This window comes from Heterodontus francisci, chromosome 25, assembly GCF_036365525.1.
Source record: "Heterodontus francisci isolate sHetFra1 chromosome 25, sHetFra1.hap1, whole genome shotgun sequence".
In the NCBI taxonomy this organism is placed as follows: Eukaryota; Metazoa; Chordata; class Chondrichthyes; order Heterodontiformes; family Heterodontidae; genus Heterodontus; species Heterodontus francisci.
This window is the reverse complement of record NC_090395.1, coordinates 28,611,606-28,629,035: the sequence shown is the minus strand read 5'-3', so window position 1 is coordinate 28,629,035 and position 17,430 is coordinate 28,611,606. Positions and strand designations below refer to the sequence as shown.

At 44.9% G+C, this 17,430-nt stretch overlaps 2 protein-coding genes across 5 annotated transcripts in view; one reads left to right on the top strand and one right to left on the bottom strand.

Moving 5' to 3' along the window:
- rpl10a (ribosomal protein L10a) overlaps positions 1-17,430 on the bottom strand; it is a 401,386-nt gene that overhangs the window by 73,948 nt on the left and 310,008 nt on the right. The window lies entirely within an intron of this gene.
- Positions 3,649-17,430, top strand: part of LOC137383800 (F-actin-monooxygenase mical1-like) — a 146,531-nt gene continuing 132,749 nt past the window's right edge. For all 3 annotated transcript variants that reach the window (XM_068057019.1, XM_068057020.1, XM_068057017.1), the window contains exon 1: positions 3,649-3,748. The gene's annotated coding sequence lies outside the window, so the exon portion shown is untranslated. The remainder of the gene's footprint in view (positions 3,749-17,430) is intronic.

Here is a 17,430-nt window from a genome sequence, read left to right as displayed (position 1 = left end):
TGGGTTCCGCCAGGGCCACTCAGCTCCTGACCTCATTACAGCCTTGGTTCAAACATGGACAAAAGAGCTGAACTCAAGAGGTGAGGTGAGAGTGACTGCCCTTGACATCAAGGCAGCATTTGACCGAGTATGGCATCAAGGAGCCCTGGAAAAACTGAGGTCAATGGGAATCAGGGAGAAAACCCTCCGCTGGCTGGAGTCATGCCTAGCGCAAAGGAAGATGGTTGTGGTTGTTGGAGGTCAATCATCTGAGCTCCAGGACATCACTGCAGGAGTTCCTCAGGGTAGTGTCCTGGGCCCAACCATCTTCAGCTGCTTCATCAAAGACCTTCCTTTAATCATAAGGTCAGAAGTGGGGATGTTCGCTGATGATTGCACAATGTTCAGCAGCATTCGTGACTCCTCAGATACTGAAGCAGTCTGTGTAGAAATGCAGCAAGACCTGGACAATATCCAGGTTAGGTATGATGAGTGGCAAGTAACATTCGCGCCACACAAGTGCCAGGCAATGACAATCTCCAACAAGAAAGAATCTAGCCATCTCCCCTTGACATTCAACGGCATTACCATCACTGAATCCCCCACTATCAACATCTTAGGGGCTACCATTGACCAGAAACTGAACTGGAGTAGCCATATAAATACCGTGGCTACAAAAGCAGGTCAGAGGCAAGGAACCCTGCGGCGAGTAACTCACCTCTTGACTCCCCAAAGCCTGTCCACCATCTACAAGGCACAAGTCAGGCATGTGATGGAATACTCTCCACTTGCCTGGATGGGTGCAGCTCCAACAACACTTAAGAAGCTTGACACCATCCAGGACAAAGCAGCCCACTTGATTGGCACCCCATCCACAAACATTCACTCCCTCCACCAGCGACGCACAATGGCAGCAGTGTGTACCATCTACAAGATGCACTGCAGCAATGCACCAAGGATCCTTGGACAGCACCTTCCAAACCCGCGACTTCTACCAACTAGAAGGACAAGGGCAGCAAATACATGGGAACACCACCACCTGCACGTTCCCTTCCAAGTCACACACCACCCTGACTTGGAATTATATCGCCGTTCCTTCACTGTTGCTCGGTCAAAATCCTGGAACTCCCTTCCTAACAGCACTGTGGGTCTACCTACCCCAAATAGACTGCAGCGGTTCAAGAAGGCAGCTCACCACCAACTTCTCAAGGGCAATTAGGGACGGGCAATAAATGCTGGCCTGGCCAGCAGCGCCCACATCCCATGAATGAATTTTTTTTTAAATGGAGCTAACAAGTCATTTCCTTGCTCTAGCAACAGTTTAAAATCAATGCTCGTATGACAAAATTAATATGCCTCATTCTTGGCAGGTGGGGGCCTGCATGGCACAATAAAGACCAACATCCCATCTGCCTTCCTAATTACTTGCTGCACCTGCATGTTAACTTTCAGTGCCTTATGAACAAGGACACCCTTTGGATATCAATATTTCCCATGGCAGATTTCCTTCCCTAAAGGACATTAGTGTACCAGATGGGTTTTTACAACAATTGATGGTAGTTTCATGGTCACCATTACTGAGACAAGCTTTCAATCCCAGATTTTTATGAATTAATTGAATTTAAATTCCACCAGTTGCCATGGTGGGAGTTGACTCATGTCCCAGAGCATTACCCTAGGTCTCTAGATTACTAGTCCCACGACATTACCACTACACCACCATTTCCCCTTAAGAAGTATAAAGTGACATTTAAGGTTTCCCACAGACCAACAAGTGTATCAATTCCCCAAATATTAAACAGAAACTTTCCATCTCTAACCTCACAAGGTCATGCTGCTCCTCTCCCACACTTCTCTCGCCCCACCAAAAAAGAAAGACTTGCATTTATATAGCACCTTTCACGACTACCAGATGTCCCAAAGCGCTTTACAGCCCATGAAGTACTTTTGAAGAATAGTCACTGTTGTAATGCAGCAGCAGCATTCTGATCTCCCACCTTCCTTACATTGCTCTTGGGCTGCTGTGTTATTTCTCCCTCTCCTCAGCATGGCTCTTGGGTTTTTCTTCTACCCCTTAAACCCCACCCCCACCCCCCAATCCTGTCAGTATTTCCTCTCCACTCCCTCCGAGCACTATTCTCAGGCTCCCTCCTCAGCTAATTTACTGTTGACACCGTCTCTCTGATTTTGAATTCTGAGACACACTAGGGAGAGACAGGAAAAATCGTTGCCATAAGTATCCACCCCTCCCAGTGGTTACAATTACAAGGCTGGGTGGAGACAGGTTTGAGCTCAGTGGTGATGCCTCCACAGTTGAAGTGCCGGATGGCAATCATCATTGAGGGCCATGTACCTGACTGAAGCATAAAGGATGACTACCACTCATAGTACTGTGTCTTATTCAGGGTGTCCCACCATGAGGAAAGGAGGGAGAATATTGGAGGAAATAGAAAAGATGGTTGGACTTGAAGTGTTGTAATTGGCTGCTTGATTTTCTCAGTTGTTAGCAGTTTACGTTCCTGGAGTGTGAAACTCACCTGGGCACTGTGGGAGCGGTGAGAGTAAAACTCATCTGGGCACTGCGGGAGAGCGGTGAGAGTGAAACTCACCTGGGCACTGCAGGACAGTGGTGAAAGTGAAACTCACCTGGGCACAGCAGGAGAGCGGTGAGAGTGAAACTCACCTGGTCATGGTGGGAGAGCGGTGAGAGTGAAACTCACCTGGTCATGGTGGGAGAGCGGTGAGAGTGAAACTCACCTGGGCACTGCAGGACAGTGGTTGAAGTGAAACTCACCTGGGCACAGCAGGACAGTGGTGAAAGTGAAACTCACCTGGGCACAGCAGGACAGTGGTGAGAGTGAAACTCACCTAGGCACGGTGGGAGAGCGGTGAGAGTGAAACTCATTTGGGAATGGCAGGAGAGGGGAACGGGTAAAACTCACATGGGCATGGCGGGAGAACAGTGAGAGTGAAACTCACTTGGGCACTGCAGGACAATGGTGAGAGTGAAACTCACCTGGGCATGGCGGGGGAGCAGTGAGAGTAAAACTCACTTGGGCATGGCGGAAGAGTGGTAATAGTGAAACTCACTTGGGCACTGCAGGACAATGGTGAGAGTGAAACTCACTTGGGCATGGCGGAAGAGTGGTGAGAGTGAAACTCACTTGGGCATGGCGGAAGAGTGGTGAGAGTGAAACTCACTTGGGCACTGCAGGACAATGGTGAGAGTGAAACTCACCTGGACATGGAGAGGATGGGGCAGTGGGAGCGGAGAGTGAGACTCACCTGGGCATGGTGGGGGGAGCAGAGTGAGAGTGGCCTAATTTGCAAAGATATAGTGTGATTTAACAACTACACGGTATTGCCAGTGGCCGGTGAATGTCACAACTGCCCTCAGCGTCTGTGCCACACTGTTAAAGCCAGAATGTCCCACATTAACAGGTTGTTACTTATTCTGAAATGCAGGCACTCCCCCAGTTTAAAGGAGCAGTGCTGTTCCCATAGGCTTCTGGTACAACAGCCTTGAAAGCCTGGGGAGCTCTGGAAACACAGCTTGTTACTCCTTTGTATGCAGCCTGACTGTGTGACTGTTGCCCAGTCGTTTCTGAGAACCACGATTTCCTTTTCTACTTCCTGATTGTGTCATTCCCTTTAGCCCTGCCCACGCTGAAACCTGCATCAGCAGATAATGAGCCACTGACGGCAGTGTCTCCATTCAGTGATTGCTAAAGTCTGGGAGCTGGAGACGGAGACTTTTGTGGGGAAGACGGTAAGTCTTTAACTTGTGGAACAGTGTTTCAGTGTGAGCAGTGTCAACAGGCTTTGCGCTTCACCTGGGCAGATTATCTGAGAATGTGCGAAATGTTTTGTCTTGCTTTAGTTACACAGTGTGCTTGCCTCCCCATGAGCTGCTTAGTTATCCTGCAAAACACTCATTCTGCTGTGGAATCCCTTAGGATAATTGGTCCATGATTCTCTAGACCGTGAGCTCCCAGTGTTGTAGCCTAGTGTCTGATTGGTGCTCCCTTCAAGATGGGATTTGAGAGTTTACCTTTTTAAAGACTTGGATTTATATAGCCACTTCTACGACCTCAGGATTTCCCAAAGCCCTTTACAACAATAAAGTACTTTTGAAGTGTAGTTACTGTTCTAATGTAGGAAATGTAGCAGCCAATTTGCAAGCAGCAAGGTCCAACAAACATCAACAGAAACATAAGACAATTTAAAGCACAGGAGACCTTTCAGCTCATTGTGTCCATGCTGGCTGAAGAGCTATCCAGCCCAATCCCACTTTCCAGCTCTTGGTCCGTAGGTTACAGCACTTCAAGTGCATATCCAAGTACTTTTTAAACACAATGAGTGTTTCTGCCTCTATTACCCTTTCAGCAAGTGAGTTCCAGATCCCAACCACGCTCTGGGTGGAAAAATTTCTCACCTCCTCTAATCCTTCTACCAATTACTGTCAATCTATGCCCCCTGGTTATTGGCTTCTCTGCTAGCGGAAATAGGTCCTTCCTATCCAGTCTATCAAGCTCCCTCATAATTTTATACACCTCAATTAAATTTCCCCTCAGCCTCCTCTGTTCCAAACAACCCCAGCCTATCCAATCTTTCCCCATAGCTAAAATTCTCCTATCCTACCAAAATCTTTGTAAATTTCCTCTGTCTCCTCTCGAGTGTGATCACATCCTTCTTGTAATGTGGTGACCAGTCTATAACTTGCAACAATACAATAACGACCAGATAATCTGTTTTTTTAATGATCTTGGTTGAGGGATAAATATTACCCAGGACACCAGGAAGAATTCCCCTGCTGTTCTTCAAAAAGTGCATGGGACTTTTATTACCTCCATCTGACAGGTCAGACAAAGCCTTAGTTTACGTCTCACCCAGCACCTCCAACTGTGCTGCTCTCCTTCCGTAGTGCACTGGAGTGTCAGCCTTGATTTTGTGCTCAAATCTCTGGAGTGGGGCTTGATCCCAGGGCCTTCTAACGGCAAGGCAAAGAGCTTAAAAAATGGTATCAACTGACAGGTATTCCCCGGTCTGCTATTTTAGCGAAACAGCGAGCACATAAAACAAACAGGGCTTGAGTTGCAGCAGACAACAGAATGTCCTATATGTTAAACACCCAGCCATTGATGTCGCTTACGGTAGCTTCAAGACCATTGGCAGTTTTCAGAATTAACAGTTCTTGCACACACATTTGCAAAGCTTGACTGGGTGCACATTTTTGAAAGATAAATGCACAGGCATGCACACATATGTGTTGCAGATGTCAAACCGGAGAAAACCACTCTTTGTACCTCAACGTGCACTTGGGAGAGGCTTCAATAGAAATCCGTATGCTTGTTCAAATTATTTAGGTATTGCTCAGGATAAACATGGCCCAACTTGTTCAAACAATTTGGCTGCAGCCTTGTTATTTGATCAAGGAGCACCAAATGTAACACTGCACTCACAGGTGCAATCTACAACCGCTTTCCTTTTAAAAGATCTACAAGAGGATGTTGGTCAAAATAAGCAATACAGACTCACTTCCCTCCATGCGGTATATTTCTGGCATGACTGTGTCATTACACCCCACCCCCACTCATCCCCTCCCTCCAGGTCCTGACGTGTGCAGATCAGAAAGTCCCAGGTTAGAGTCTCAGTCTGTGCTGAACCTGTTAATGCCAGCCAGTATAGCTGACGTCTGCTGTAGTTGACGTCAATGTCTCTGGTTAGGGTTACGGGAAAATCTTTCATGTTTCCTACTCTCCATTGCAATGTATTGACTCCCCTCTGTTCCCCCACCCCCCCGGATTGAAAGTACATGAGTGTGAACATCAGGGACCAGATGCGACTAATGCCTTCCATGGAGAATAACCGTCCGGCACTCAGTCTTAGCTTGCAGAGGGAGAACGGTCACTTTGGTGGGATTATAGGGTGTGTCTGGCACCATTTGGAGTCAATACCTTCAGGAGAGGAGAGGGGAGGGGAAGATGGAGGACGAGTGGAGTGGGAGGAGAGGAGAAAGGAAGGGTGGATGCGAGGGGAGGGGAGTGAAGGGGAAGAGAGGGGATATGGAGGAGAGTGGAAGGGAGTGCAAGAGGTGGGTGGAGGTGGGAGGGGAGAAGAAGAATGTTATAAATATTGGGAAGCATAGTTCAATGTTTTGGACCCCTCTGCCCTTCTCCCCCCACGCCACTCCCTACTGAGCACCTCGAGCTAGTGCTGGTTTACACTGTTCCTGTTTAATTATCTCACTCTCTTATCTGACCAGTGAAATCTCACAGTGACAGTCATCATCATCATTGAGATGGTCACTGTACAGTGCCACAATCATCAGTGACTATGAGATTAAACCAGCACGTTAACTCATGCTGGAGTGCAGTTCATTGGGAGGCACCAGCTCTTGTGTGCAAGCCCAAACAATGAGTGCCAGCTGGGCTATTCTACCACAGAGGCATCATAGCTAATCCAGATTTTGTGCCCAACCCTAACCACTATCTAGTGGAGGAGAGGGAGAAGGCAGGAGGAGGGGAATGCAAGAAGACAGAGAAGAGAAGAAGGGAAGAGAGCAATGGAGAGGAGAGGGAAAGGGAGATTGTAATATATCCAGTTGAAATATAGCATCTCCCTGCTCCCTGCTACACTCCCAGTGTGGACTGGCACTCACCATTCACAGGAAACACATGGCAAGAAATTATGGGCTGCCTGACTGTGATTTCCTGCTAAATTCTCCCTGCTGGTAGCACAGAATCAACCCCTATGTATCTGTGAACTTCAGACATGGCTGTGATGCCCTTCCTGGGTGAATAGCCTGAGTCTTCACTCATCTGGGCTAGGAAACATAACCTGTTACGAGGTAACTCAATAGTCAGCACAGCTCATTTTTCTCCAATCAGAATTGGCGTTTCTAGGAGCATAAGAACAGGAGTAGGCCATTCAACCTGTCAAACAAGTTCCGCCTTTCAATTTGATCATGGCTGCTCTGGATCTTAACTCCACTGACCTGCCTTGGGTCCATATCCCTTAATACCTGCTGTCTTAATAGGTGCTGTCGAAGGAGCCTTGGTGTGTTGCTGCAGTGCATTTTGTGGATGGTACACACTGCTGCCACTGTGCGTCGGTGGTTGGGGGAGCGAACGTTTAAGTTGGTAGATGGGGTGCCAATCAAGTGGACTGCTTTGTCCGGATGGCTGAAAGGAGGAAAACACAATGCTGGGACACAAAAAGTTAAAATACTTTGCGTTACAAGTATTGTTCCTGCACTAGCCTACTGCATTTAATAAAAAAAATTGTGCGTGGGCTTTAATGCTTTTGCATTTTATATTGCACGCTGAAGAGGATTTAAGGGTTTCACAAGTAATGGAAATGACTCTGTTTCCAGCACAGTCCTCACAGTTTGAGAACTCAGCCCTGCAGTAAGATAACACAGGGTTATGTGGTCAGGGCTATTCTCTTGCTCAACATTAGCAGCATCAGTAACTCCCATACTTACTGGCGTCAGTGCCCAAACATAATCATTTCAGAACTGTCACTGTTGGAGATGAATGTTATAAGTGGCAACACATTTGTAGGCAAGAAAAGCAGGGGAGTTCTCCTTAGTGTCCTGGCCAATATTTATCCCTCAACCAACATCACATTTGAGTATTGCTGAAAACAGAGAAATTTTGGCAAAGCTTTTCATCTTGCACTCATCAGGACAACTCGCAAGAATACCAATGTAAGGGACGCAACAAATTTATACTGTATGAGAAGAGAGTGTTGATTGGTTGGCAAGTGGACTCTGGTAGAGGGCTTGCCATGGAGAATGCACCAGTTTTTGGTGACTGACAATTAACTGCCAAGCTTTGTTTGAAATTTAAGCCAGGCACCTTGACTCTGATTGGTCAAGGCATTGCCCTGGGGAATGAACCAATGGATGGCTGTTGCTTATTTTGTTTAGCTGAAACAGGCGCAATGTGTGTACATGTTCTTTCTGTCTGCAAAGAACAAGGCCCTATGTATTAATATATGCAGCTTATAGTATGCGCAAATGCACCACACTACGAGACTGACTAACAATCTTAAATTGGTTGTCAGCATAATTCTTAGCACAGTGAGGATTATTTAGCAAATGTTGTCCAATCGCGGAATCACATCTGATGTTGGACACTTTTTTGAGTTTTGCAAGCATGGGCTGGTTGGGAATGGTCTGTACCTTGCCCGTTGCGAACAGCAGAATGGACAGGCTGTTTGATACGATCCGCCAGTCTTTTGGATGTATAGCCTATATACCTAGCATCACACTGGCATTGAAATTCATATATCACATTTAAGATTGTCAGTAGGGCTCGTAATGTGGCGCATTTGCGCATACTGGAAGCTACATATATCAATACACAGGGCCCTGTTCTTTGCAGACAGAAAGAACATGTACACACCTTGCGCCTGTTTCAGCTAAACAAAATAAGTGACAGCCATTCACATGTGCATTCCTCAGGGCGATGCCTTGACCAATCAGAGTCAAGCTGCCTGGTTTAAATTTCAAACAAAGCTTGGCAGTTAACTGTCAGTCACCATAAACTGGTGCACAATCCATGACAATGCCTCCACCAATCAGCACTCTCTTCTCATACAGTATAAATTTGTTACGTCCCTTACATTGGTATTCTTTCGAATTGTGCTGATGAGTACAAGACAAAAAGCTTTGACAAAATGTTTCTGTTTTCAGCAATACTCAAGTTATGCCAATTTGGACACCATATTGTTGTTTGTAGGACTTTGCTGTGTGCAAATTCTTTTACTTTTCTTCAAAATACTGCCATGGGATATTTTTTACCTGAGAGGGCAGACAGGCCTCGGTTTAAAGTCTCATTCTAAAGAGAGGACCTCCAACAATACGTTACAACAGTAACTACACTTCAAAGTACATCAGTGGCTGTGAATCAATTCGGAATATCTCAAGGTCATGAAAAGCATGATATAAATGCAAGTCATTCTTTTCCTGTCCTGAACAGTTCACTTCCTATTTTGAATGGCATTGGGGTGTTGCTCACCCTTTGATACATCACTTTTTGATTGGTTTTCTTGAGTATTGACAAGGCAATACCATTACAGCTGGCCTTCTTCTCTGTTCATCTAATGGCCCTCAGCTACAGAAACCCTGGCTCATAGGGTCCCCAACTGCAGCGGGATATATTCCTGGAGGCTTCATCAGTTGACCTCCAACCACTCCGCCTGGTCAAACAGCCATTTCCCCCCCAAATGCACTATTTTTAAAATTAATAAATGAAAAGTATTCAAAGAAAATTTTAAAAAGACACGCAATTGTATCAATGTTCCGATGATCCTGGCGCTGTCCAGGATATTAGATTTAATCCCTGGAGACTCCAAGATAATTCTGGAAGGTTGACAACTCTACAATTTTCCCCTCCCTAGACTAGGGACACAGACCCCAATTGTAGGTGTCAGCCATGGCTCAGTGCTAGCTCTCTCGCCTCGGAGTCAGTTACTCCAGAGACTGGAGCACATAGTCTACGTTAACAATCCAGTATGGTACTGAGGGAGTGCTGCACTGATCAAGGTGCTGTCTTTTGGATGAAATGTCACTGTTCTACCCACTCCGGTGGATATAAAGGATCCCATGGTGGTATTCGAAGAAAAGCAGGGGAGTTCTCCCTGGTGGCCTGCCCAAACTTTCCCTTCAACCAACATCACTATAAAAATGATTATCTGCTCACTATTGCGTTGCTGTCTGTGGGAGCTTGCTGTGTGCGCAAATTAGCTGCCTTGATTCCGACATTACAACAATGACGACACCTCAAAAGCACTTCATTGGTTGTAAAATGCTTTCGGATGTCTTAAGGCTGTGAAAAGTGCTTGATAAATACAAGTCTTTTTGCTGACAGCTGACTGTGAACTGAAGGTGGATCTCCAGCTCCCTTTGCCAGCTTTGACATGCAGGATTGAGCTCAGACATGTTTAACATAACAGCTTGCAGTTGACAAGTGTCAAAATAACTGCACAAGACTGTGTCCCAGCCAGCTCACTCGGGATTTCCCCCATGTGTTTTTCATGCATTACATTGCATCTGCCTGAATGAAGTTGAAGTTTCCAAAGCTCCACTGAGAGGGGAGGGACCTTTGATCTGGTGATTGTTAGGTAGCTGCTTTGCTCTAGTATGGCTTTGTGAGGCCTAGTACTTCCCACATAGGGTACCAACTCTTCCAAGTGTGTAGGAGAGCGAATCAGCATTCGCTAGATTTTCACTTTCACCCCCTCGACAGGATTACATAGCTATAGGCCATTTGGCCCAACTGGTTGAAAAGGAAAAAGAAAAGAAAGACAGAAAGACTTGCATTTATATAGCACCTTTCACGACCACCGGACATCTCAAAGCACTTTACAGCCAATGAAGTAAACAAACAGCAATGTGATAATGACCAAAAGCTGGGTTTTTCTCCTTAGAGCAGAGAAGATTAAGAAGAGATTTGATAGAAATGTTCAAAATTTTGATAGAGTAAAGAAGAAGAAGCTGTTTTGAATGATCGAAGGGTCAGTAACCAGAGGACATAGATTTAGGATGATTGTCAAAAGAATCAGAGGTGACAGGAGAAAACTTTTTTTTTTACACATTGAGTTGTTGTGATCTGGAATACACTGCCTGAAAGGGCGGTGGAAGCAGATTCAATAATAACTTTCAAAAGAAAATTGAATAAATACATGAAGGGAAAAATTTACAGGGTTATTGGGGAAAAAGATGACTGGATAGCTCTAGCAAAGAACTGGTGATGGGCAGTATGGCCTCATGTGCTGTATCGTTCTATGATTCTAAAAGGTATAAAAGCAAAATACTGCAGATGTTGGAAATCTGAAAGAAAAACAGAAAATGCTGGAAATACTCAGCAGGTATGGCAGCACCTGTAAAGAGAGAAACTGAGTTAACGCTTCAGGTGGATGACCTTTGATCAGAACCTGAAGATGTGAGTGGTGAACAAAGTTTAAGCAAATACAGTCCTCACCATTTAAAACATCCTGGTTTAAAGTGGGCAGCCGCTTGTACAATCATACAGCACAGAAGGAGGTCATTCAGCTTATTGTATCTGTGCTGGCTCTTTGAAAGAGCTATATCAATCAAAAAGCAAAAATCATTAACACTTTGCGTTACTGTCAATTTCAAAGATGCTGGTGAAGACATTTTTCAGTGCTTTATTTTGTGCAGAAGCAGCTGTGTTTACTCGCCAGTTCTTGTCAAGGTGCTCTAAAGGCAACAATAAGCATAAGTAAATAGCAGAAAAGCAAAATACTGCAGATGATGCAAATCTGAAATAAAAACAGAAAATGCTGGAAATACTCAGCTGGTCAGACAACATCTGTGGAGGGAGAAAGAAAGTTAACCTTTCGAGTTGATGACCTTTCATTTGGATAAGTAAATAGCACCTTGTTAAGGTCCAATTAATGTTTGTGTACTTAAATCCTTCTAAACAGTGGTGTGGGGTTAGACTTTGTACTCCAATAGCACATATGACTGCAAACAGGAAAGCAATGTCACTCAAAACCAATATCGACCTCCTGAACAAAATCAATGAGGTATTAAAAATGAGCCAGTGTGACAGCAACTCAGTCTTCCAAAACCTGTGGTTTTGTCTTACTGATATAAACAGAAAGAGGATAATGAGAGGGAAGTGAGGGGCACTTCCTTCCCACTCATCTCAGAATATGCATGGAAACAATGCCCTCTGCAGCAGCTTCATTCTAGCCTAAAGTTCCAAGCAGTTGCTGAATTACTAGATGAGATGTTGGATGAAGATTTCTCTCATCTCTGTCAGCTTGGCGACCGCAATGGTCTGTCTGGAACTGACACGGATAACATTGTACAGATCAGATAAGCAATGCGAGCTCAGAATGAAGAGGATGGAGACCAAGAATAGGAACAATCTGGACAGTGAAGAGACTTTGATCACACTGGCTGATGTTCACTCTGCTCTTCACATGTTGTGACTTGATATGGAACAGCGCCCAGATATAGAACCAGAGTGGGAGGCCCTTAGTAAGATTGATGTAATCTAGCACCCATACAGTCAAAGAAAGACAGTTCAAACTCAGATTCCACAGCCCTTTAGTGGAGGAATATCGGACTGTTACACAGTTTTAATTAAATGTTTATCCTTTTCAATTTTTAACAAGTGTTTAGTATTTAGCATGCAGTCTAGTTTGGTTTCTTCAATAGTGATGTACAGTATATAGAAGAGTTCAGTCATAGCACTACCCTGGCCATCACTATAGCAGGCAAATTGCATTCTCACACTATATGCGGTGCAGATTTACAGAACCAGGGAAACGCGGGACAGGGAAAGAATAAAGATCTGTGATAGAGTGAAGGGTGGGAGTGGAGGGGGTGGTGATGGTGGGGAAAGGCAGAATTATAGGTCAGTAATAATCCTCAGAGCTGCTCCCACTCCACTATTGTAGCTTCAGTGGAAAAGCAGCAGAAACCCAGTTTACACTGCCATGCACACCGGAAGTGTGATGATGTAACAATCATGGACTAACACTGAAGAGTTATGAAAAATGGATTTTGTCTTTAAAAAATGAACTTTCATTTTAAAAAGTGAACAATGGCCCAAAATGGCCACCGAAGAAAAAGGGATTGGCCTTTTGTGTATTCAAACTGTCTGACAAAGACAAAGGACAAATCTTCAAAGCTAAGAGTGTCAATTGAACCCATCCTACACCTATCCTAAAACATTCCGGAATTGCATGTCTTCCTCTGAAACAAAGAAGGTGTGAAGTAGCCATGTCCTGGATCATCGTGCGGTCACCATGGGAGAGACCAGAGTGTCTCCTAACAGGAGGTGAGAGACAACAGCTTTGCCTTAAAAAGACAGCCAGAGAGGGAGAGAGAGAGAAAGCAACATCCTAACAGCTTGTGTTCCAGCCAAGCCAGAAAAAGCAAGTGCCCTGCTGCAGAATCTAACATCTACAATATAAAGCATTGAGAGCTGTTGCAGTGCAAGTCTTCCTGTTACAGTAAATGTAGCACCTCAGTCTGGTCGGAAGAATGCATTCAGACCTTGCCTGCTGCTGAGAGGTTTGAAGTGAATTTGTCACCACCACTTGTGAAGATAGTGCCATTTGTAATGAGAGGTGTGACACCAGGCTCTAGGACTTTCTGCAGTTGCATGTATAATGACAAAAAGTGGCTTTTTCTGATGCCTTAACTGAGAAGAATCATAGAAACTTTAAGGCACAGAAAGAGGCCACTTGGCCCATTGTGTCTGTGCCAGCCCACTACCACCACTTTCACAATGGCAACACGGTGTAGGCAATAATGCTGTCCTTGCCAGGGCTGTCCACATCCTGAGAATGAAAACAAAATATGACCAATGGTATATGAAATGACACTGTGAGAAGCTATAAAAAGTATTAAAAAATATTTACAGCACAGAAACAAACCATTCAGCCCAGTTGGTCTTTACCAGTGTTTATGCTCCACATGAGCCTCCTCACAACCTTCTTCATCAAACTCCATTAACATATCCTTCTATTCCTTTCTCTCTCATGAGCTTATGTAGCTTCCCCTTAAATGTATCTATGCTATTCGCTTCAAATACTCCTTGTGGTAACAAGTTCCCCATTCTCACCACTCTTGGAAAAGAAGTTTCTCCTAAATTCCCTACTGGATTTATTAGTGACTATCTTATATTTCTGACCCCTAGTTCTGGTCTGCCCCTACAACTGGAAATGCCACCTTTCTATCTACCCTATTAAACGCTTTCATAATCTTAAACACCTCTATCAGGTCACCCCTTAGTCTTCTTCTGTTTTCTAGAGAAAAGAATGTTCCAGTATAGCTACCACATTGGTATCTACCCAGCAATGTGAAAAATTGCCCAGGTATGTCCTGTACACAAAAAGCAGGACAAATCCAACCTGGGTAGTTACAGCCCTATCAGTCTAGTCTCGATCATCAGCAAAGTGATGGAAGGTGTTGTTGACAGTGCTATCAAGCAGCACGTACTCAGCAATAACCTGCTCACTGACGCTCAGTTTAGGTTCTGCCAGGGCCACTCAGCTCCAGATATCATTACAACCTTGGTCCAAACATGGACAAAAGAGCTGAACTTAAGAGGTGAGGTGAGAGTGACTGCCCTTGACATCAAGATAGCATTTGACCGAATATGGCATCAATGAGTCCTAGCAAAACTGGAGTCAATGGGAATCAGGGAGAACTCTCCACTGGTTGGAGTCATATCTAGCACAAAGGAAGGTGGTTGTGGTTGTTGGAGGTCAATCATCTCAGTCCCAGGACATCACTGCAGAAGTTTGCCAGGGTGGTGTCCTAGGCCCAACCATCTTCAGCTGCTTCATTATAAGGTCAGAAGTGAGGATGTTCGTTGATTATTGCACAATGATCAGCGTGAATTGTGACTCTGCAGATACTGAAGTAGTCCTTATCCATATGCAGCAAGACCTGGACAACATTCAGGCTTGGGCTGATAAGTGGCAAGTTACATTCCCATCACACAAGGGCCAGGCAATGACCACCTTCAACAAGATAGAATCCAACCATCTCCCCTTGAAATTCAAAATGCCATTACCATGGCTGAAATTCCCAGTATCAACATCCTGGGACTTAACGTTGATCCGAAACTGAACTGGGCCAGCCAAATAACCAATGTGGCTGCAAGAGCTGGTCAGAGGCTGGGAATTCTGTGGTGAGTAACTCACTTCCTGTCTCCCAAAGCCTGTCCACCAAGGTACAAGGTACAAATCAGGAGTGTGATGGAATACTCTTCACTTGGGTGAATGAGTGTGGCAAGAAGCTCGACACCGTCCAGGACAAAGCTTGATTGGCACCCCATCCACCACCTTCAACATTCATTCCCTTCACCACCGGTGCACGGTGGTAGCAGTGTGTACCATCTACAAGATGCACTGCAGCAACTCACCAAGGCTCCTTTGAAAGCACCTTCCAAATCGGCAACCTCTACCACCAAGAAGGACAAGGACAGCAGATGCATCAGAACACCACCACCTGCAAGTTCCCCTCCAAGCCACACACCATCCTGACTTGGAACTATATCGCCGTTCCTTCACTGTCGCTGGGTCAAAATACGAACATACGAATTAGGAGCAGGAGTAGGCCACTTGACCCCTTGAGCCCACTCCACCATTCAATAAGTTCATGGCTGAACTGATTACTCCACATTTCCACCTACCCCCGATAACCTTCCACCCCCTTGCTTATCAAGAATCTATCTACCTCTGCCTTAAAAATATTCAAAGAGTCTGCTTCCACTAACTTTTGAGGAAGAGAATTCCAAAGACTCATGACCCTCTGAGAAAAAATTTCTCCTCATTTCTGTCTTAAATGGGCGACCCTTATTTTTAAACAGTGACCCCTGGTTCTAGATTCTCCGACAAGGAGAACCATCCTTTCAACATCCACCCTGTCAAGACCCCTTAGGATCTTATATGTTTCAATCAAGTCACCTCTTACTCTTCTAAATTCCAGCGGGTACAAGCCTAGCCTGTCCAGTCTTTCCACATAAGACATCCCACCCATTCCAGGTATTAGTCTAATAAGGCTTCTCTGTACTGCCTCCAATGCATTTATATCCTTCCTTAAATAAATCCTGGAACTCCCTTCCTAACAGCACTGTGGGTGTACTTATACCACATGGACTGCAGCGGTTCAAGAAGGCAGCTCACCACCACCTTCTCGAGGGCAATTAGAGACGGGCAATATTTGCTGGGCTAACCAGCAATGCCCACATCCCGTGAAACAATAAATATATAAAAAAAGAATCCCAGCCTGTTCAATCTTTGAAGTCCATCCTGCCTGTTGCTCGGTCGCCTAGCACCCAGCTGGCATTTGAATACCAGTCAGACTATGCCAAGGTCATCCCAAAGGGCTTCAGGGCCAATGAAGTACAGTCACTGTTGTAATGTAGGGAAATATGGGGGGTGGGGGGATGGGTGCGGAGGGCATGGTATGCAGTTTGCATACAGCAAGGTCCCACAAATTGCAAAGAGATAATGATCAGAAAATCTGTTTTAATCTGAAGAACAGTGGAGAATATTTAAAGAAACATTTATCAAAATACAGAGCGAGTATATACCCCTGAGAGGAAAAAGCTCCACTTCACAGAAAAAACAGCCATGGAAAACTAAAGAGATTAGGGATAGCATAAAACAAAAAGGGATTACAAAAATGCAAAACGCAGCAGAGGTCCGGCCAAATGGGATCAATACAAAGACGGGCAAAGGGTCACAAAGCAGCTTGTAAGAGCTACTAAAAGAGATTATGAAAGGAAACTTGCAAGGAACATCAAAATCAATAAGAAGAAATTTTATACTTGCATAAAGGTGGTCAAGAGCAATGTAGGCCCACTAAAAGCTGAAAATGGAGATATTGTCATTGATAATGGGGAAATGGCAGACATGTTGAACAATTACTTTGCCTCAGTATTTACAGTTGAAAAGGAGGATAACTTGCCGGAAGTCCTGACAAAATTAATAGTCGACAGGGGACAGGGACTTAATAAAATTAACGCAAGTAAAACATCAGTAACAAGGAAATTAATGGAACTAAAGAGTGAGAAATCCCCAGGACCTGACGGTTTCCATCCGAGGGTGTTAAAGGAAGTAGGGGAGCACGTTCTAGATGCCCTAACTATAGTCTTTCAGAGTTCCCTAGATTCAGGAGTGGTCCCTCTGGATTGGAAAGTTGCACATGTCACTCCACTTTTTAAGAAGGGTGAAAGGAGGAACCAAGGAAATTACAGACCAGTTAGCCTGACATCTGTGATGGGCAAGTTGCTGGAGTCTATAATCAAGGATAGGGTGACTGAACACCTCGAAAAATTTCAGTTAATCAGGGATAGCCAGCTTGGATTCATGATGGGAAGGTCATGCCTGACAAATCTCATTGAATTTTTTGAAGAGATGACTAAGGTAGTGGACAGGGGAATGTCTATGGATGTTATTTGGGGGAGGCGGTGGCATAGTGGTATTGTCACTGGACTAGTAACCCAGAGACCCAGGATATTGCTCTGGAGACATGGGTTCAAATCCCACAGCAGAAGGTGGAATTTGAATTCAATTAATAATTCTGGAATTAAAAAGCTGGTCTAATGATGCCATGAAACCATTGTCATTTGTTGTAAAAACCCATCTGATTCACTAATGTCCTTTCGGGAAGGAAATCTGCTGGCCTTACCTGGTCTGGCCTACATGTGACTCCAGACCCACAGCAATGTGGTTGACTCTCACATGCCCTCTGAAATGGCCTAGTAAGCCACTCAGTTGTATCTAACATACCATCCTGACTTGGAACTATATTGCTGTTCCTTCACTGTCGCTGGGTCAAAATCCTGGAACTCCCTTCCTAACAGCACTGTGGGTGTACCTACCCCACAAGGACTGCAGCAGTTCAAGAAGGTTCACCACCACCTTCTCAAGGGCAATTAGGGATGG